The following is a 23463-nucleotide window of genomic DNA, read 5'->3' as shown; positions in this document are numbered from 1 at the left end:
GCTCCATTCTTCATTTTCCCCTCATTTTCTTTCCTCTGCTCAGGAAAGTCACCTGTACATCTCAGCCATATTATAAGAAGCCCAGATAACATGGAATGGTACATATGGGAGTTCTTGCTAACAGTCCCAGCCGATGAGTGTCAGTGCCCAGAAATGTGAATGACCCAGCCTTTCAGCGATTCCAGTTCCAAGCCTTTGAGCAGACCCAGCTGGAGTCAAGGGGAGCTGAGACCAGCCATCTCCACTGAGCCCTGACTGAACTGCAGATTCAGGGACAAAATAAACATTATTAAACTGAGTTTTGGGACAGTCTGGTAAAGAGCAATAAATAGCGGAACACTTCCTTTATGAAATCATTCTTATGACCTCTTGGCTTTGGTCCCTTCTCCTAAATGAACCTCTTTTCTCTATGTTCCTTTAACTTTTTATTTATTTCACTAGTGTTGCCAGTTTGCTAAACTTTGTGAAATCCTTGAGGGCAAAGGTCAAAGCCGATTGTTTTTTGTATAACTTGTTGCAGGTACTGTAGTATCTGGTATATTGCAGATTCAGAGAAAATGCTGGGTAAAAGATAGTGGAACTTATTTTGCCTTTATTTTGTACCATGCACAGAAATTTCCACTGTGTATTAACTTCTGTATGGTAAGGTATATGGAACATGAGTAAGTTGCATAAAGCTCAAAGATGGAGATGACCATAGCTTGTAATGCGAGATAATGGGAAAGCTAACAGAATGAGATGAAAGGAAGTCAGGTAGTCATCAAACAATATTCACCAGTCATTTTTTTGTACTCTATAAAGCAATTTTAAAAGGTGATCACTGCTGGGGGGGGTATAAAATTATAGAGCCCCTGATTACCCTTATCAGAATATCCTTTGTAGAAAAACGTCTTAAATTTTTATAAGTTTGTAATGATTTCCAATGATACTCTCTGTAACTAGATCACAAATCTGTGCCACAAGATGTTCTGATATACTTAGAAAGCAATGTTCTCATTCCACATGTCTGTTTTCTACACTCTTTCATTAGCAGCTTTGGTACAAGGAAATACATGTTTATTTCAACAGCTTCAAGGTTGCTTATTTCTCCTAAATGACAGAACTCACTGGCATTTCCAGAGACTCAGTTTCTCATCTCTGCTCTGAAATTGGCTGGGTGTGTGAGCTTGGGGAATTCCCTCCCCACCAACACTTTTTTAAAAAAAATTTTAGATTTCCATTGCTGCATTTGTGAAATGGGAACTGATGGTTTCTGGGACTGGTACAAGTCTAGCTCCACCTTCTTATGAGAAAAATGTTAGCAATATTTTAATATTTATAAATGGAAACAGAAGTGCTTATGAACATTTCAATGCATAGGGAGATGATAAGGTAGAAGGTATCAGGATTTTGAAATTCCGATTCTTCTCAACAGCTCCACAAGACTAGCCTGCTCTTTCTTGTTATTTTTGTGGATAGGAGCAGTACATTTTAACCACTATGAAATGGTTGTAGAGTAGTGCTGTCCTGAAGAGGAAATCACAACAGAGTCATTGGGGCACGTCTTTAATCTGTCATACAGTGTTTTTCCAGCTATGCAACTCATTGTGCTATAAAAGAATGAAATTTCTATGACTCCTTTAAAGCTAAATCCATTTTGGGTTTGTCTTTAAGACAGACTGAGAAAAAAGCTAAAAGGCTAACCTAGGGTTCCATTTTAAGATAAAAAGAATACTCAGCAATGCTATATGGGTAACGAGTAGCAGCAAGACTACCTTATTTCTGGTACATCCTTTGAAGGTGTTTTAAGGTAAAATGGAATACAACCTGTCTATAACATTTTTCAATTTTCTGGTAAAGCATACCATCACCAGCATCATTTTCTCTCATTTGATCTAGAATTTTCTGTTTGGTATTTTTAACACTTTACTTGTTATGAAAGGGCTTTTTTTTTGCCTGTTATATTTTGCAGTTACCAATAATAGGAAATGAAATGCTAATTGGTGTACACACCATGTAAAAAAGGCATCTTCACAGGATACTAGATGATTGCTTTGATTGATGGAACCTGATGGTCTCATGACATTTTAGGGTTCATTTTATACCTTCCAAATCAGGTCATGTTTGCTCCATTTTCTTATTGCTCTTCTTACTCACATATGTTTATGGGATATTTGTGTGTATTTTAGCAATGACAAAGATGAAAATAGTTTGAGGTTTAGAGTGGGATTATTTTTCAAGCTCCAAAAATGCAACTCATATCATCCAGGGCGTAGAAAACACACCTGGTGTTAAGATAGTGCTGCAAGCACAGGAGCTCTTTTGTTCTGAGAATCAGGGCCCAATTTTCTCAGCTATTTCTCCCTGTTTTATGATCTAGTTAAGGTTGAGCTCTACCACCTGATGGTGATTTGCAACAAAAATAAAATTCTTAACTGGGCTTATTTTTATGAGTAACTATAAAATTTTTCCTTTCAACTTCACCTGGTAATAGAAGGAACCAGTCTTTCCTTTTCTTGTGGAATAAATGGAATAAAATACGACAAACAGAACGGCTACTGGAAATATGGGAGTAACTGAAAAAGAAAGGTATTGAGTTTGGTATGAAATTGCATAAGATTCTCAAATACTCCTCAAATATGATGCTCAATTTAATCTTAAAAAGGTTATACTTTTCTAAAACATGCCCTCCCCCTCCCCCTTCCCCCAGGAATCCTCTACAATAGAGCGTTCCCTGGTAGAATTGCAGTAGGATTCACTTTAGATACAGGTTATTTTGGGGACCATGGCAGATTAATTGATGGGTAGGTGGGGCATCATTATTTAGTACTGCTACCCTTAAGTACTTAGATATTAAGTACAAGATATTTTTCTTGATTAAATTTGTCTGTTAAGCACAGTAGCTTTGATAAATATTGAAGGAGCATACAATAATACATTCTTCTTTTAGTACTGGAATATTTCATTTGAATGGATTTTTTAATCAATAAAGAGCAAGTCAGTCCTCGGAACTGCATGTGTAATTCTCATTGATTTGTATAGAATTCTCATGTATTTTTTTTTTAGCATGATGGGTGGGTTAGTGTGGTTCTTCAAAAAAGGAAATTGTGTTCTTGGCCTGGAGATTTCATCCTGGGTAGAGATGGTGTAATTGATGAAATTGGTCATTGAGGCTCCTAAGGTCTCCTGGGTGGTCAAATATTACTGAATGGTTGGTTTCTGTTTCCAAGCTGAAAAACATTTCTATCATGTGCTTTCTGGGGTCCTTGTACCCCAGATACAGTGATACAATTTAGTGTTGTGGAACCCATAATGTATTATCATATATAGGTGCTTAGTATGTTGTCTGATACTATGCAAGTGTTAGAAATAATCACTACTAGTCATTCCAAGACCAGCTTAATCATCAACTCATCAGCCAAGTCAGATGGAAATGGAAAACATGAATTAGGAAGGAGGGTGTATCTGGCAGGCTTGCTATGTAACATAGAAACCTCAAAATGGATGGTTTAAATAATACAGTCATTTTTTTTTCTTTTTTGGCTCATGATTCTATGGGTCATCTAGTTGGAGTGGGCTAAGGGCTGGAGGTTTTCTTATTTTTTCCTCTGTTCTCTCAAGCATCCGTGGTCAGCTGTCAGCTGCTAGTTCATCTGGTGCCTGGTTTGTCTGGGATGAGCTCAGTTGTGATAGCTTCTCTTTGTACCATGGGTTAGCTTGAGAATGGTGAAGACAGAGGAACAAATCAAAAGCAAAATCACAAGGACCAGCTCAGATTGGCCAAAGAAAACTCCAAAACAACCCAGATCCTCTGGATGGGGAAATAATTTCCCATGAGAGGATAAAATCATGATGGAAAAGGTGAAGATAGAGCAGTGAATGATCTGAGCATTTTTGCAATCTGTTCTGTAGGGTAAGGTGATTGATGTGACAGACAAAGCCAAGAAGGGATGTACATATGTGAGTGCTTGTGTGTTTGTATGTACAATGCGCATTTGTATGCATTTAGGAACAGGGAACTGCTGTCAGGCTTGAGACAGAAGGAAGCATTAAAATTATTCCAGAGTCAAGGATATAGGTAACTTAGAATATTGTGGCACTATTAATAGGAAACACAGTAGTGGTATTTACCTCGTAATGTATAGCATTTGAAATAGAAGTGATATATTTAGGAGAAAGTATCTAGTAAGTGACCCAGATATTCTAAGAGAAACCAGCCCTCTAGATAAATACTTAGGCTATGAATAGCTGTAAATGGATGTAAATTATAACAAAAACATGTTGCTTTTCCCTAGCTAGCATCTATTCCTCTTCTCTGGTGTCCATATTATGTGGCTTTCTTTTGAGTTTCTTTTTTGGAACCCTCTCTTTCCTACTCTTAGTTCATGGTTTTTGTTTTGGGGGGTGGGGGTGGAAGTGGGGTGAGTGCAAACTGGTCACTTGCCAGCCAGGCCTGACCAATCAGCACATTCCTTCCCTCTGGTTGTAGTGATTGGTTTAGGAATGTCACCTGACCTCATTGGGTCTAATAAAAAACTAAATCCAGCTCTTTTGTTGGAACCATTGAAACTTTAACTTCCACTGGAGCAAATGAACCAGGAGGCCACAGAACTGCTGGAGGCCATGTGGCCTGTGGAATCTGTCTAGAAGTGAAGCCAATAGAAACAAAAGTAGAACTGTGTGTGTGTGTGTGTATGTGTGTGTATGCATGTGTGTGTGTGTGTGTAAGAGGGAAGGAGACAGAGAGAGAGAAAACAGAGACAGAGAACTTACTTTGAATCCAGCTGTATCTACAGTCATATATGTCTTTAAGCTTTTCAGTTTTAGAAAATATTAAGTTCTCTTTTTTATTTGACTTGTTTGAACTGGGTTTCTGTCATAGTACTCACATGAAAAGAGAAAAGAATATAAACATAGAAAACAATCACAGAGGCTGAAGAACAATTAAAGAGAAGCAATTCAGGAAGGAGGAGAGTAAGAGAAAAGGATGGCTAGCCAGCAGTGTGATTGTCATCCCATGCGAGGAGCAAGGGCTCTGTGTAGACTGTGGATGTGGAGGCCAGCACAATCTCTGAAGGAGTGCTTTTGGCAGCAGGGGTGGAGAGGAAAGGGCACTATCCACAGCTAAGGAAAGAGTGGGCAATTTCCTTTGTCCATAAAAGGGACTCCTAGTCATTTGGGCTTGCAATCCAAATCAACTCTTCCACCTCCCCTGCCACAGCCCACACATCCAAACAGTCATCTTGTCCTGCAAATTTTCCCTCCACAATTACCATCGGACTCCTACCTTCCTTCCCTTTTCTCTTGCCAAGAGCTTGGTCCAGGTGCCCAGTATTCCTTTCCTGGAACCTGTACAGGCCTCTTTGCAGCTCCTATGCCCACAGCCTTTCACCTCTACCATCCGTACTTATCCTGCTGCCAGATTGTTTGTCCTAGGGCTCAGTTCTGATTGTGAAATAGCCACACACAATGACGGGCCCTTCACTGACAACCAGAGCCAGTGCTGACTTGCCATTAGATCTTGGGAAAGACTACTAGCTTCTCTAGGTATAGGATTTTAATTGTTGAAGTGAGAAATTAAGCCAGGTGCTCTGACATTCCTTGCCTATAGAATGCTGTCTCTAATCTCTTTTAGCCTATCTCCCTTAGCCAAAATGAAATACTTCTTGTCTCTGAGTGCCCCACCTTGTACATTCCTACCTTTGTTCATCTCACCTGGAATTCTTTATCTTTCCATATGAAATCTTATCCATCCTCAAAGTCCAAGTACAAACATTGGCTGTGAAACTATCCTAAATCCCCAGCTGAGAGCATCTTACCCTGTGGTCTCATCAGAGTACCTTGCTGTGTTTTGTTGTTTGTATGTACATCTTGCCTTCTGTCAGTGGCTTGAGGATCAAACTTCTGTTGTTGTAGCCCTCAATGCATCTAGCATAGTAGCTAGTTTTCAGTAAATGGTTGAATGAATGAAAACACATAGTTTTGTCATAGACTGGCCCATTACACTGTCTTGCAAATCCTGCTACAGCAGTTGAATGTTGTAGGTCACGTGATAATGAAAACAGGGTCTTTTGAGATTTATGCTATGTATCATTGGAGTAGGAGTTGCTTCATTGCTGCCTGGGCTGGGAACGTGTCAGTAAAGCCAGTGTTGGGTGAAAGTCTCATATGATTCTTCTAGGACTCCATGTCAAGGTCATTTCAGCCAATCTTCACCTTGATGTGTGCAAGGTAACAGTGAGTATACTCTGGGCAGAACAGATTGTCTCCTTTGTTGCAGCTCCTGACTATAAAGAAGAGTGGGGGAAGGCAAGTCTAGAAGAAAACTGCAGAAATGGAGAGAAGGAAGAATGAAGAAAATGATGGGTGAAAAATGGGGGAAAGGATAGGGAGATGAGAGTTCTTCTCCATAATCCTTTTTATAGCAAGTTGATCAGCTCCAGACTGTGAACTTGTTGCCCTGCTGTGGTAAGGCTGAATATTGACAAAGCCAGTGCCATAGCCAGCAGTGAGAATTATATGGCTCTCTCTTACCTTAAACCGTGAACCTGGAGACCTTCCTCTGGACTGCTGGTTTTCCTGTGAGCCTGCGGAGAAACAGACAGCTGTACTTGGGTGAACCTTTGCTCCCTCCTTATTGGCTTCCCCTCTCCACCCACAGCAACTTAAATCATTAAAATCCTGTATAATTAAATTTTCATCCAAGTTACACCACTTATGTTTGCTGGCCACAGTAGGGAGTATAAATATCTTAGAAAGGCCCGAAGACAGTGGCGGCTTCCTGCCTGTGGTTCCCCCTTACATGGGATGCTGTCTGCTACTGTGCAGCCTGCTTCCTAGCCCTGCTCTGGTAGGACCTTTGTGCTATAGGTTTATTTATAAGACTCAGTCTAAGGTTGACAAGTTATTGGTAGGGATCGATGTCCACTTTGCTCATTATAGATCTCTCTCTCTCATTTGGTCTTTTGCTTCCAAATATGTTTAGATTAAAATATCTAAATAAGATTCTCCATTCTTTCAGTTAACTGGAAAGCAGGAGTTTACCTTCCTTCCTACCCATCCTCCTTGCCAATGTCAGATTTATTTCTCCAAAACACAATTTGTGTTGCTCTTTTGTTGCTCAAAAACCTGCAGTAGTTTTGCATAACGTACAAGACGAGGTTAAAGTCTGCTGTATGTTCTTTCACAGAACAATGCATCAGAGTACATATCCTGTGTATTAGGCACTCCCTTGTTGTAGCTTCTCGTAGCTTCTCTAGCAAGATTAGGGGATCGTAAAGAGATAGGTCCACGGGCAGGTCCCCAGTGTGAGGTTCTAGAGCCTGCAAGTGGGACTGTCTCATGTCACAGCACTGAGTGTGTCCCTAAACCATCTATTACCATACTTGACGTACAGTATCATCCTATTGAAAGTGAGATGCTGTCCCAGCTTTGGGATCAACATGTGTCATGCTTTGAGTTTCCATGTGGCAAGCCTTGAGACAGAGATCTGAATGCAAGTGTTTTATCTTGGAGATGACCCTAGGAGAGTGAGTGAGGAAGCAAGACAGGAAGGGAATGAAGTCACTAAAGGATGTGTTACCAAATCAGTTACCACCATAGGCAACTAGAGGTTAATTCCTCTGAAGGAACTCTGGGAAGCAGTGTAGAGCATTCCTTGGTTACCCCATCCGAGGCTCCAGGAAGGTGGACATCATCTGTAATGTGTCCCCAGGTGATACCGGTTAGCACCGGTACAAGGGGGCTGAGTGCTTTGGTACTTCTTGCTTGCCAGCATATTCCACAGTCAAATAAAAACATCTCAGGCAGAGAGCTGCTGGAATTTGTACTAGTCAAACTTCTTCACCCAAGGTAAGGGCTGCTGGGTGTGACTAGGGACTGGTGCACCTGCTCTAGCAGGGGAATTCCGTTTAGTGCTTAGAGCATCCTGTACAGTTGAGTCTTATTATTTGCAATAGTTGTGTTCTATAAAGTCCCCAAAACATCAAATAGCAAATGTGGAACCATTGCTTCTAGAGGAAATACAGGTAAGGCATCTGCAAGATTCTGGTCACATTTAGTCAACTCGTCAATACCTAACCTCATTTTATATGCTTCTGCTTAAAGAGAATTTCTATAACATGTAATATTGGTTTGTCAACATTGGACTCACATCCACAGCACCACAACTTACATTTGGACAGAGTTGATCAAACTCAGGTATTTTTCTCCGTAAGGCACTTCACAGACACTTTGTGCTTAGGAACACTAGCCAGCAATGCAGCGTGATCCTTCCACACCATTTAAAACAACAAAATCACCAACAGAAAGATAAAAGTGTGGCACTAGATAAGCCATGAAGAGGACATACATTTATAGTATGAGAGAGGATTTGGCCTTTGGTTGACTCAAATTTTTTGCTGGTCTGTGAATGCCCACAAATGACTGAGAAAGTGCCTTGAGTCTATTGGGGTTGTAAATATGTCTCAGGAAGTAGGTAGGTTTGAAAATAGGAACCTGTGAATAATGAGGCTTGACCTTATATCATCTTATAATGCTTATAAACAAATGTGCTAAAAGCCTGTGATAATGTCAAGTGGGGTCTTGAAAACTTCATTGTGTAAAGTGAACATCGTCTTGTGTTTTTGTGAGGTCGAAGACTTGATTAGGACAAGCCTGTGCAACCAGTCACAAGTCTGTCAAATTCTCCTTTGTATGTAAGCTGTCATTTAAAACACCTGTAGGTTATGCTACTTAATAAGGAAATCTTTTGAATTAGAATAATTTGTCTCTGCCAAATTTGCATTTTCTTGGCAACTTTAATATCTTTGTTTTATTGACACATAGAGGTTAGTGACTGAATAAGCCATAGTGTTATTGAATTGAATATGTTAACTTTTTTTTGAGATAGGATCTCACTATGTAGCCTAAGGTGGCCTTGAACTCACAATCCTCCTGCCTCAGCCTCCAGAATGCTGGGATTACAGGCATGTCCTACCATATCTAGCTGTTTTCAGCCACTTTCTAATTGTTGTGCATAGAGGAAGGGGCTTAGAAATATGATAAGAACGAGAAGTAAGAAATGTTAATTTTTATAAGTGAGAGAGGAAATTTTGCAATTTTTGTTTTCCTTTTGGTTGTACTGGGAATCATACCCAGGTCCTCACACATGCTAGAGAAACGCCTTATTTCTGAACTACACCCTCAGCCTGGGAATTTTATCTTATAAAAATAAAAATGTTTATATATAAACATTTGATATATACATATTTTAAATGTATATTAAACCACTTAAGGCTGGACGCTGTATTTTCTAGAAGTGATGGAAAGCATTTACCATGGGAACTACCTTGCAACTGACCTTGGCTGTCTCCAAATGTCATATGATCAGGTGGTAAAATGGAAGTGCTGAAAATGTTTCCATTTTCTTTTGAAGGGTTTTTACTTGCTTTTGTCTAATGTCTTTCTTAGTTTAATTTTGACTGGTGCTAGGTTGCACATAGAAAAACTGGAAATTTATTTCTGGATAAATTTTGAGAGCAATATGATCATTATAAAATGATAATAAAATATCATCATAAAAATCACCTATGAATTTATGTTCATAAAAATCCCACTAAGATACAATTGTACATAGTATTTCAAGATGAATGCTTGCATTCATTCATTCCTGCCTTCATTTGTCAATCATGCATTGAGCACCTGCTCTGTGCCAGACAGCCTTCTGGGTCGTGGAGACACCACAATGAACTAAACCTGTAGTAATTCCTGCCCTCATGGAGTGAGGAACGATAGACAATAAACAAATATATACATAAAACATAGGGCAGTCATCCCTCAGTATCCACAGGTGACCTAAAACTCAGGATACTAAAATCCATGGGTACTCATGTCCTTTTATAAAATGGCATAGTATTTTCATGTCACCCATGTATCGTTCCATGTTTCCAATCATCTCTAGGTTGCTTGTAATCCCTAATATAACATAAATGCTACAGACATAGTTGTTACACTATATTGCTTAAAAAATAATGACAAGGAAGAAAGTCTGTATAGGTCAGTATGGATACAATTTTTTCCAAACATTTTAAATTGGTGGTTGGTGAATCCATGGATGTAAACCTCACAGATATGAAAGGCCAATTGTAGAACAATGGAGAAACACAGAGTCCTACTTCAGAAGTCTTCATGGTCCTCCCTTTGACTCCATTTACTGTTGCTATGAGAAGCTCCCAGTAGAACCTGACCAAGTTTGCAAATGGTGATCTGGTCTGTGCTGTGTCTTGGCCTGCCTCTTTTCTGCTAGGTGGAACACAATCCTTGGAAGTTTGTAGTTTAATAGTCCATATTTAATTGGTCTCTCATACATTGATTCCTTTTATGAGAACTTACTTAAATCAAACCATATTCTTGCTTAGTTCTAAGCCTATATCTCCCATTGCTGTCTTATACCTGCTTTGTATCTCATCTCTAATTTATCCTAGCTGACTGACTACAAATTTAATTTTACTTGGAAGTTTTGGAAGAAGGGGAGAAAAGACTAACTCCAGGGTGGGAATTCTTCCGTGGAAATCAACAAATGCTACTGTTTAAAGAATACGGAAATTTAAAAAATAATGTGAAGTAATACTAATGTCTTCCTGAAGTTTTTTTATTGTGGACATATACATAACATGAAGGCATCATTTTAACCATTTCAAGTGTGCAGTTGAGTAATTCACATTGTCATACTACCATTTACCACTGCCCATTTTCAGAACTTTTTCATCATTCCAGACAGAGGGTCTGTACCCATTAGACACTAATTCCACTTTTCCATCCTGTGTCTGACAGGCTTGCCTTGACTCACTTTACTCAGGCTCCCTAAGCCATCTTTGTGACTAGACTTTGACCTTGGACTCCATCCTTGTCAAGCCTGCATCATCCAGTTTTAGCAAGAATTCGGATAAGTTCATGTCGAGGGAGCCCTCTACCCTCAGTAGCTGATAAATTTCCTTACTCCCCACCCCATCCTCTAGGTGATATCAGATCACCCTGGCCTGCCCTTAGCAAGAACCCTGTTAAGTCAGTGTAGAGTCCCTCCCTACACTTCATATCTCCTCTTAGTAATTTTTTATCCACTGCCCCCAACCTGCTCCTTGGCTGTCACTTTTCCTTAGTGTGCTTGAGATTGAACTTCATTGTTCTACACTGAGGTTTCTTTTTTCCCCCTACTGTAATAGTTCCTAATTAGAACCTATTTTTACCTCTTTTACAGTGTCAACCTCTGGTTTTCTTTAATATCCTTAGCTCTAAAAATTTCTATTCTATTCTCTGTCTCTGTGAATTTACTTATTCTAGGGACCACATTGTCTTAATCCATTCCAGCTGCTGAAACAAAATACCACACATTGGGTGGTTTATAAACAACAGAAATTTATTTCTCATGGTCCTAGAGGGTGGAAGTTAAAAATCAAGATTCAATGTCTGGTGAAGGCCTGTTTCTTAGGTCATATATTGTGTCTTCTCTCTTTATTCTCATATGATAGGAAAAGGGCAAATGTGCTCCTTTGGGCCTCTTGTAAGGGCACTAATCCCATTCATGAGGGCTTCTTCCTTATGATCTCCCAAAGGCTTCTCTTAATACCATCATGTTGGTGTTTACGGTTTTGTTTATTTATTTATTTCTCAATGCTAGGTATTTGACCCATGGCCTCAGATATATTAGGAAAGTGCTCTACTACTTAGCCACAAACCATCAGACCATAACATGTAGGTAAGTGGAGTCCAATAACAGTTTTCCTTTTTTTGCCTGCTTTATTTCAGTTTGCCTTGCCAGGTAGCAGTGGTAGGGGGAGTCTCCTGGGAAAGCACAACACTGGCTTTTAAAGCTGCTTGCAAATGACAAATGTCACTTGTTCTCATATCATTGGCTGAAATAAGATTTATGACCATGCCTGAGCACAATTGGGCAGGATATAAAATTAGTAGTGCACTTGTAAACATTTAACAACTAATTGATTTGTAGCCTTTGTTGATTTCTTTTCTTTTGTTCTAGGGTTGGGTTTAGGGCTTGGGTTAGGGTTAGGGCTAGTTCTGTATTAGTATTTGGGGCTGGGATTAGATTTAGGGTTAGGCTTCCTTTGCTGATTTCTTAGTATAAGTATTTACTTTGTGGGAACTTGGGTAAAGCTGGTAGAGCACTTGACTGGGGAGCATGAAGCACTTGGTTCCATCCCCAGTACCACATACATGTGTTCTCACAAATATTTCTCATATGGCTGATATCAAGGTTCCAATATAATGTCATTTAAAGTGTTGGTGCAAAGGGCTGTGCACACTTGGATCTATCTAGCTGATACAAGCCACTGGGATTCAACTCCATAATACCATTGAATAATTCTCCTAACTGAATGATATTAATGAAGAAAAATACCATCCATCAAAGGGGAGGGTTAGAGTTGAAAACAGCAGAATGAATACAGATATCAAATCCAGCATGGCAACTAGTAGAAAGATTAAGCTGATATGTCAGATCAAACATTTTTACAAGTTTTGAATAATTTTTGAGGCATGAATAACTATTAGTTATTGTTGCATTAGCAAACAAAGCCTGAAATGTAAATCTCTTTCATCATGAAACATTTCTTTTCATATGGGCATGTTCTGAGTAATGATACTCAGGGCAATGGTGGGCCATGGTCCCATAAAACTAAAGTGGAGCTGAGCAATGCCTGTTGCCTAGTGGTGTCATAGCCATAATGCCACAGCACAACACATCACTTGTGATTTTGGCGATGCTGGTGTAAACAAACTTACTTGCACTGGCACTTGTATAAAAGTATATCATATACAATTATCACATGTCAATTACACAATTGATTATGAAGAGAAATGAGAGTGTTACTGACTTATGTATTTACTATACACTCAACTGCTTTTAGAATGTAGTCCTTATACTTATAAAAGCGCTTCCTGTAAAATAGTACAATGTGTTACACCTGCAGCAACCTCAGACATCTTGTGTTTACTGTATCTCCTGACTGTATCATTTTCTCTTGTGCTTGATTTTAATCTTCTGTTTTGCTCATCATAGTTCTTGATGCAACAGGCTATGCTATGTGTGTGTGTGTGTGTGTGTGTGTGTGTGTGTGTGTATACCATACAGCCTGGTTTTTGTACATATATATTCTGTGATGTTTGCTCAACTCATTTCTCAGCACATACCCTGTACTTGAGATGAGATTGAACTTGGATTACCTCTATGACTGCCACATATTCTTTCAGGATCCTTTCTTTCATTATTTGCTCCAAAATCTGTCATAATACTAGACCATGGGAACACCATATTTCCTTTTGTCCCTTTGTACATGGTAAGAGGTGCTAGGTGACTCTTCTTGATCTAACCTTTTATAGGGGATACTATAGAATAGATCAGTTACCATTGTTTCCTCAACTTCTTAACATAACATGGATTAAATGAGTTACTGCAGTTATATCCAACGGGCTTCAAACAATGGAAAGTAGGCCAGACATTACAAATGCAGAAAATTGCAGGAAGTTTCCACATAGATATTTAACCAAGAAAACATCACTACCCAACTAAAGGGACTCTTAAAATGCTTTTAAGCATTTTCCTAGCTTAGAAAATTTCGTAATTCTATTTACTGTATTCATCCAATATATCAGAGACTCTTCTAACCTGATTTAAAAAGAAACCTGAGGTTTGGAAAGAAGCAAAGCGTCTAGGACCTAGGCTGATAAATCCATTTAACCTTTTCTTTACATGATCTGCTTAATAGGATACAGTTGAAGTAATTAATTAAAGCTAGGTTATGTTTAGAAGTTGCGAAAATAATGGTAGCTGTTCTATTCTGCGGTATGTCCTCAATGCAGTCATGTAAAATTTGGCTCTGTTATCACTATTTCAAGACCTTGGGGGATTGGACTTTGATCACATGATAAATCGAGAGCACACAAGGGAGGGGTGAGGATAGGTAAGACACCTAAAAAACTAGATAGCATTTGTTGCCCTCAACGCAGAGAAACTAAAGCAGATACTTTAAAGCAACTGAGGCCAATAGGAGAAGGGGACCAGGAGCTAGAGAAAAGGTTAGATCAAGAAGAATTAACCTAGAAGGTAACACACATGCACAGGAAATCAATGTGAGTCAACTCCCTGTATAGCTATCCTTATCTCAACTAACAAAAACCCTTGTTCCTTCCTATTATTGCTTATACTCTCTCTTCAACAAAATTAGAGATAAGGGCAAAATAGTTTCTGCCAGGTATTGAGGGGGTGGGGGGGAGAAGGAGGGGGCGGAGTGGGTGGTAAGGGAGTGGGTGGGGGCAGGCGGGAGAAATGACTCAAGTGTTGTATGCACATATGAATAATAAAACAATAAAAAAAAAGAAGAATTAACTTAGAAGGTAACACACATGCACAGGAAATCAATGCAAGTCAACTCCCTGTATAGCTAACCTTATCTCAACCAGCAAAAACCCTTGGTCCTTCCTATAATTGCTCATACTCTCTCTTCAACAAAATTAGAGATAAGGGCAAAATAGTTTCTGCTGGGTAGCGAGGGGGTTGGGGGGGGAGAGGGAGGGGATTGGGGGTAAGGGAGGGGGTGGGGGAAGAAGGAAGAAATGACCCAAACATTGTATGCAAATATGAATTAAAAAAAAAGACCTTGGCCATCTACCCATTGCAGAAAGTTTTCTCTGTTACCATAAACTTGTTGTTGTGCTGCAAGAAATTTAGAAGTCATATGAGGTCTCAGTTTTCTAGAAATATCATAATCAAAATTATTAGACTTCTTTTTTTTGCAGTGCTTGGGTTTGAACCCAGAGCCTTGCACATATTAGGCAAGTGGTCTACCACTGAGGTACATCCCCAGTCCAATGTACGCCAATAATAGCATAAATATATGTCTTAGAATATAAGTACATTGCACTTTATGATGATTTTTATCTTACAGGTAAAACATGCAAAATGAAATTGGTCAATTATAGACATCTATCCCCCAATACTAAGAGTTAAAATTCGCTGAGTACTTATATGATAGACATTGACACTCTTTACACAATTATCTTATTCAATTCTCATAAAATATCAGGAGGTGGACATTATTAGCATTCCCCCTATTTTAGAGAGGAGAGTGCTGAATTTTGGAGAGGCTAAATAATTTTTCAAAAGTTATTTACAAAGGTAGTAAGAGGGAAAGTTAGGATCCATGCTAGACCAATGGACTCCAGTGTGCAGGCTTTTGACCACTATGCTATTTGATTTCCTACAAAGCAAGAAAGAGTGGCCCTGCCCAGGCAGAGTGACCCATGGAATTTGACTGACCATTTAAATCAAGGGGTAGAAATTGAAGACTGAAAGGAAAGTTTTAAGTCACCAAGCCTAACCATTCCATAAATCTCTTCAAAGGCATCTTCACCATCTTGTAATTCACACCCACAGTCTCTTCTTCTACAAGGGGATTTGAGGTGAACAACACAGTCCTCAAATAATGTTTTCAAGTCTGCATGTCTAATGTTAGGAAGAGGGCTACGCCATATTCCACTTCTGTGGGGACTGCTAACCTTCAGGAAGCATGAACGTCTATGAAGCCAAAAGCTGACTCTCTAATTTTGCTCCCTAATGCCTAAGAAGTAATTCTGTCTGCTTAGAAGGGTTCTTCAGACATTGGAAAACAGGAATCATCTCCTCCTTCAGGGTTTCTTCTCCAATTTAACTAGCCCCATTTGAAACATCCTTCATCTTCCCCTTTGCCCTCCAGATGATAATCTGTCATTTTTCTCTCAAAGCTTAAGCTTTTTATTTGGGAGATAGCTTGAAGTCTATAAAGACTACACTCTTCCAAGTACCAGTACAATACCTCTATTGAGAAGAACATGAAATAAGGCAGACATTGAACTCTACTAGCTTTGAGCTTCCCCTCAATTCTTTTTCCTATGCTCATTCAGTATGACAGGGATTCTTTAAGGGGTAGATATGTCTGAGAATGTTTTCCATCTTCTTCTCAGGTCATCTTCTTCATAACCTTAGACCTTTCACCAGCCTTACCTGGTCTTGATTTTAGCATCTCTGGCTCTATCTTTATGATTTTTTACTCTTGCAGAGAGTGTGGCTTCTCCTCCCTCTTGAGTCACCTCTATGAGTGATTCTACCTTGCTTTTCTTAGAAACTGTTGTCATCAATAGCAGGACACAAATCTACATCCCCTACAAGTTCCTCATTACTAGGGAAAATTATGTCCAAAGAAGCAGTTTCTTTGCCACATCCTTTACTTTCTGAGAAGTGAAATTGTAAGCAAGGAAATTAGATCCAGGCATCTACCAGACAGCCTAATTATCAGATGAACAATTAAAGCCTTTTCTTACCTCTAAAACTTACCAGTGTGCCAATTTTAAGATCAGTATCAGGATTTCATTAACCAATTTCTTCAGCAAATACCCTTTATAGTACCTCCTTTCCATTCTCTATATTTTGCACATATGTACATGCTTACATGCATATATATATACATATGTGTTTATATATGTTTATACATGTCACTATTACCCAGATTTCTTTACTATAATTTTATTATTGTACTCACAGATGTTTCTAAAGGTAGAGTGACCATATGTTCTAGTTTGCCTGGGATTGTTTACCTGTTATTCCTGAAGTAATTAATAATTAATACCTCTTTTTATTATCAAAGTGTGCTGGTTTGAACTCTCTCCAAAGCTTCCTTCCCACCATCTGTATTCTTTTTTTTTTTTTTTTTGCAATGCTGGGAATAGAATCCAGGACCTTGCTCATACTAGACAAGCACTCCACAACTGAGATATATCCTCTGACCCCTTACATTCTATATTCTGTATCAAAATTTGAACCCTAAACTGGAAATAAGCAATAACACCTGCATCCCTTGGGCCTTTAATTTCCTTTCAGCTCTTGGGAAATTTTCAGTCATATGTTCCTGGCTGTGTGACGTTCCATATGGCTGGAGGGTGGTATTTTGTGCTGATGTGTCTTTTTCCTTGTGGGTTCTTTGACCACTCAGTTTCAATGTGCTAGTTCTCACGGTGGCTTCATGCAGGATGTGTGCTCATGGTTAATCCTCAGAGGGTCCTAATACAGTCTGCAGGAAGATGGGCTTTATCTGCAGTACAGGGGAACCAGTTCTGAACCTCTTCTCTTTCTCTTATTTTTCACCAATCTGTATCCAGAGAATCTTTGATGTCTTAAGATACTGTTTACTTTATTTTGTCTTGGAGTGCTTTGTTGTGTACAACAGGAAGGCATGCAGACAGAAATCATCTTTACCTTTCATCTATTCTTTAAGCCTGAAACTATCTTTAAGCCTGACTTCTAGCAGGACAAGAAACCCAGCGTGATCCTCACAGGCCATAAAAACAACACTCTTTGCCTCTTTTCTTTTTGGACTAGAAAGACAGTTGAATGTCAAGTTCTTTGCCTTTCCCATAACAATGATTATAAGTTCCTCTATGACCTGTCCTGGTTGGTGAAAGGCAGTGAATCTAGTGGTGAATGTTTTGTCCTCTGGACTCAGCTTTGGGTTTCATTCCTTACACTGTGGCTTCATTTTTGAGTCTAAGTCTCCTTGTTCAGAAAGAATGGATAACAATTCTCATTTTATTAGATTTGAGGGAGAGTGAAATGAAGTCACATATAGAATATGCTGAGCATTGTACCAGGCAATTAGTGTACATTTAATAAATAATAATAATAATTATTATGCTTCTAAGAATAGTAACTACTATTACTATTTTAGGTCAGAAAGATAGTGAATGACCATTGATTCATTAGGCTCTGTCTTGGGAAGGTGACAACTCCTTACACAATGAATACAATTCTAGAGCCAACAGTAAAGTTGAAGGGCATCCTGGTTCTGTTTTGGGTGACTGTTGTTGGCTAAGAATGCCAGTCAATAAAACAGCCAATAAAAGAGGTAATTGGATAAAAATTATTGTCTATGTCAGTGCAATTTGAGTGGCTCTGCAGAGTGATCCCTTTTCTACTCAAAGGGGTTTACATCCACTATAACTATTCTTCTTAAGGAAGGAAAACATGGAAAGAATGAGGAATAAAATGAAACCAAGATCCAAGTTGGTCTTGGCTTTGTGGCCAGATCAGATGGCACCTCCCAAGAAAAAGTCCACTGTATGCCTGAGTGTGAAACCCAAGTGAAATTTGAGGGCTTCTGTGCAGTTACATGTTCCCCAGAGGTCAGGAGAAAGACCCCCAAATTCCTGACCTTCCTTTCCCCAAGATTCTTGGTTCTTAGATTTTCTTCCCATCATAAATATTTTTTCCAATACAAATAGGTAAACAAACTGTCAAAATATCCCTATTTGCAGATGACATGATCCTATACCTTAAAGACCCAAAAAAACTCTACTCAGAAGCTTCTAGACATCATCAATAGCTACAGCAAGGTAGCAGGATATAAAATCAACATAGAAAAATCATTAGGATTTCTATACACTAACAATGAGCAAACTGAAAAAGAATGTATGAAAACAATTCCATTTACAGTAGCCTCAAAAAAATCAAATACTTAGGTGTAAACCTAACAAAAGATGTGAAAGACCTCTACAAGGAAAACTATACACTTCTGAAGAAAGAGATTGAGGAAGACTATAGAAAGTGGAGAGATCTCCCATGCTCATGGATTGGTAGAATCAACATAGTAAAAATGTCTACTCCCAAAAGGAATTTACATGTTTAATGCAATTCCCATCAAAATTCCAATGATATTCACTAAAGAGATTGAAAAATCTACCATTAAATTTATATGGAAACACAGGAAGCCACGAATAGCCAAGGCAATACTCAGTCAAAAGAACAATGCAGGAGGTATCACAATACCTGACTTCAAACTATATTACAAAGCAATAACAATAAAAACAGCATGGTACTATCAAAAAAACAGACATGAAGACCAGTGGAACAGAATAGAGGACCCAGATATGAAGCCACACAACTATAACCAACTTGTCTTTGACAAAGGAGCTAAAAATATACGATGGAGAAATAGCAGCCTCTTCAACAAAAACTGCTGGGAAAACTGGTTAGCAGTCTGCAAAAAACTGAAACTAGATCCATGTATATCACCCTATACCAAGATTAACTCAAAACGGATCAAGGATCTTAATATCAGACTCCAAACTCTAAAGTTGATACAGGAAAGAGTAGGAAATACTCTGGAGTTAGTAGGTATAGGTAAGAACTTTCTCAATGAAACCCCAGCAGCACAGCAACTAAGAGACAGCATAGATAAATGGGACCTCATAAAGCTAAAAAGCTTCTGTTCATCAAAAGAAATGGTCTCTAAACTGAAGAGAACACCCACAGAGTGGGAGAAAATACTTGCCAACTATACATCAGACAAAGGACTGATAACCAGAATATATAGGGAACTTAAAAAACTAAATTCTCCCAAAACTAATGAACCAATAAAGAAAGGGCAAGTGAACTAAACAGAACTTTCTCAAAAGAAGAAACTCAAATGGCCAAAAAACACATGAAAAAATGCTCATCATCTCTAGCAATAAAGGAAATGCAAATTAAAACCACACCAAGATTCCACTTTAACCCTGTTAGAATAGCCATCATCAGCAACACCACCAACAACAAGTGTTGGCGAGGATGTGGGGAAAAAGGAACCCTCTTACACTGTTGGTGGGAATGTAGACTAGTACAACCACTCTGGAAAAAAATTTGGAGGCTACTTAAAAAGCTGGACATCGATCTACCATTTGATCCAGCAATACCACTCTTGGGGATATACCCAAAAGACTGTGACACAGGTTACTCCAGAGGCACCTGCACACCCATGTTTATTGCGGCACTATTCACAATAGCTAAGTTATGGAAACAGCCAAGATGCCCCACTACTGATGAATGGATCAAGAAAATGTTGTATCTATACACAATGGAATTTTATGCAGTCATGAAGAAGAACAAAATGTTATCATTCTCTGGTAAATGGATGGAATTGGAGAACATCATTCTGAGTGAGGTTAGCCTGGGCCAAAAGACCAAAAATAGTATGTTCTCCCTCATATGTGGACATTAGATCAAGGGCAAACACAACAAGGGTATTGGACTTTGAGCACATGATAAAAGCGAGAGCACACAAGGGAGGGAGGATAGGTAAGACACCTAATAAATTAGGTAGCATTTGTTGCCCTCAACGCAGAGAAACTAAAGCAGATACCTTAAAAGCAACTGAGGCCAATAGGAAAAGGGGACCAGGAACTAGAGAAAAAGTGAGATCAAAAAGAATTAACCTAGAAGGTAACACACACGCACAGGAAATCAATGTAAGTCAACTCCCTTATAGCTATCCTTATCTCAACCAGGAACATTTGTTCCTTCGTATTATTGCTTATACTCTCTCTTCAACAAAATTAGAAATAAGGGCAAAATAGTTTCTGCTGGGTATTGGGGGGGGGAGAGGGATGGGGCAGAGTGGGTGGAGGCAGGGGGGAGAAATGACCCAAGCCTTGTATGCACATATGAATGATAAAACAATTAAAAAAGAAGAAGAAGAAAAAGAAAACAACACAACAAGCCTGGAGTTTGGCACATAGTAAGTGGTCAGCATCTATCAGTTATTATCATTACATAGTTTTCCTTTTCTACTTGGGAATCTAAAGTTAAAATAAATAAATAAATAAATATTTTTCCAGATATCATCACATCCAGCAACCATACCAGTAGAACCAACACTAACTGGAAACACTTACTAGAAGAATTCCTTTCAGTTGACAAATTAATTAAGAAATCTTGTGGGGTTTTTTTGTTGCCCTTGTTACCTATTTTGTGAAGCCTTGTGTTCTTATGGTATATTATTTCTTTTTAGAGTCAGTCTCATTTTTTATTTTATATTGTCAGATGATCTATTTTTAAGCAACATCTTTAGGTAGTAAAAATGGGTAAACTGAGGCTCACAATGATTAACTGACTCGCCTAACATCTTACAGTGAGTCAGGGGTGAGACAGGAATAGAAGTTGTGACTCTAGTCTCTTAATTGTTTTTCTGACCACTCCACCACACTTCCTCTGCAGACTGTGAGACACTGGAAAATGGGAGTCAGGCGGAGAATAAATATGGAGGCGAACCCACAGAAACACAATTTTACTTGCATTTAAATCATGTCATTTAGCAAAGGAAAACAGCAAAACACCCCAGTCTCTTTTCTGTCATCCAAAATTATAACCTAAACCCACAATGGATATAGAATAGGAAATGAGTCTGACCTGAATTGACATACTTTTTCCATTTAAAACGAATTTGAAAGAACTGTTGATTTTTCAAGTCCTAATGTCTTTCCACCTTATACAAAAAGGGAATTTAAAAATTCAGTTTTACTTAGATTTCAAAGTTTATAAATGAAAATATCTTTATTACTCTTACTCTTCACACAATAAAAGCCTAACTAATACTTACATATTATTTTAGGTTTTGTAGAAGCAGTAGGCTTATTAAAGATAGTCATTGTCTTTAGACTTAAAGAATGTCTTCCACCTTCTTCACAGGAGTCTTCTTCATAACCTTAGACGTAAGTGGATAGAGACGACACACACCCATGGATGTGATGAATACCAAGTGAGGAAGTGTGGTTAAAGAGCAGTATGTGATGGGGGGGAGTGAGAGGATGAAAACCAGAGCAACACTGTGCAAAAACTTGGAACTGAGTCCACTGTGCCACTAGATAATTTTCAATCTTAGACAAATTGGGTCTTATCCACTGTGGGGGTCATGGCGATTGCGTACCTCCTTTACCAAAAGCCTTGGTGTGGAGAGCAACATGAGAAAATGCATGTGAAAAAGACCACAGGCTGGAAGAAGAGGTATGGGAACTTCTGTACCATGCTGAGGTCACCCAGGCAAGCCAACCCCCTTTGTATTTAGACTCTCCAATGATACAGCTTTCAGGGGCTAGTCACCATGCTTGAATGGAAGTTAAAACAATAAATTAAAACAGGTTCTCTTTGAAATTATTTTTTTTGGCTGTGGGAACAGAAAAGAAAATATTTCCCTTTGGCAAACAACTCCCCTTCCTCATGATGTAGAAAATGTGTAAGTGAGAGGTGTCCGAAGGCCTCTTGTGAAATGTGATAATCAGTGTGAAGAGAGACCTTTTCCACTTAGACTAGCAAGGCAGAGTGAAATTTGGGGAAGGCACGTTCTTGGCTGACAGAGTGTCAAAGACCAGTGCCTCCTGTGACTCCCAGGAAGGACGACAAGCATTTTGTCACCAAGAGCACATGGCAACCAACAGCAATCCGGAAATGACCTTTCAGGGAAAGGAGAGTGCAACTGCATTCTGGGCTTCCATTTGTGGGTGCAACAGGGTATTGCTGACATGGGAAAAGGCAGGAATGATTTACTTTCAAAATTGGCAGGGAAAAATTCACCATCATTATTGTTCAATTACCACTATGAGGATACTTTAATTCCAGTAGGCTGTGTGATTTTCTTAATGGAGGAAACAACCTTCTGGAAAACTTTTAAGACTCTTTCTCTGCTTACATTAAGTCACTTTTTTGTAAATCAATAATTCATTATGCTTTATATTTGTAAAAAAAAAAATACAGATGTTGACTGTGTAACCCGAACTATGACATCAAAAGACAACAATTCAAGTTGCCTTCTATCTAAAATAAGCAAGTGAAATGCAAGTGAAATACAATCCTTGCATTTTTCTCCAGCAGTGCTCAGCCTAATGTAAGGAGTACTGTAGCGCCCTTGTGCCAGAAATTGAATAATGGGCAACATTTAGAAAATAATACCCTGGTGCCTGCCAGCGCTCCTGCATATTTTTTATTGTGTAATTTATATGGAAAACATTGTGGATAGGTTGTAATAAGTTAGCACCATCTAGTGGTAATGGACAAAGCTGGCTGTCTTCCCCACCCCCATCCCACCTCTGTCCAATAAATTTCAGCCAGACCACAGCTGATTGTACTCTATTTATAGACTCCAATCTAAATTTGTTGTCAGTTTTTGCTCTGAAAGTTAAAGGTAATACACACCTGGAGTAAAAAAGATGGAGAAGTGGTTGTGATGACAATAATGTCAATAATTGCAGTAGGCTAATGTTGTGAGCACTATACATGCATTGACTCTGTACTGAATGCATTTCATAGCTGATTTATTCATCCTCACAGGACTTGTGAGGTAGATATTGCCACCAGTTTTCTCTCTATTTTACAGGTAAGGAAACTGAGGCACAGAGAGTTTCAGTAACTTGCCTTTATGATACTTCTGGTATTTTGAACACAACAACCTGCCTTGTCTCCTGATACTGAATTTTCAGACCTTTAAAGGTTGGTACCACTAGATGCATCATCACTAGGATATGATGGAGTGGATGAAGCAGAAAGGGAAGAGGCAGGGCACATTGAGAATATGTGCTCCAGTCCAGTCAGACTTTGGGTCAAGTCACAACCCAGGCACTTACTAGTTTTATGTCCTTGGACAAATTACAGTATCC

The 23463-nt window shown here is 38.9% G+C and overlaps 1 long non-coding RNA gene across 23 annotated transcripts in view; it reads left to right on the top strand.

Moving 5' to 3' along the window:
- Positions 1 to 23463, top strand: part of LOC109682548 (uncharacterized) — a 383265-nt gene that overhangs the window by 76633 nt on the left and 283169 nt on the right. For 2 of the 23 annotated variants that reach the window (XR_012449220.1, XR_012449225.1), the window contains exon 13: positions 23184 to 23296. The exons of 19 other annotated variants lie outside the window; for them this stretch is intronic. This is a non-coding gene — a long non-coding RNA (uncharacterized lncRNA). 2 more of the 23 variants (XR_012449227.1, XR_012449228.1) reach the window with 2 other exon arrangements.

The sequence above is a fragment of the Castor canadensis genome, chromosome 6 (assembly GCF_047511655.1).
Source record: "Castor canadensis chromosome 6, mCasCan1.hap1v2, whole genome shotgun sequence".
NCBI classification, from domain to species: Eukaryota; Metazoa; Chordata; class Mammalia; order Rodentia; family Castoridae; genus Castor; species Castor canadensis.
The sequence above is the reverse complement of the archived record's forward strand: the minus strand, read 5'-3'. Positions and strand labels throughout refer to the sequence as shown.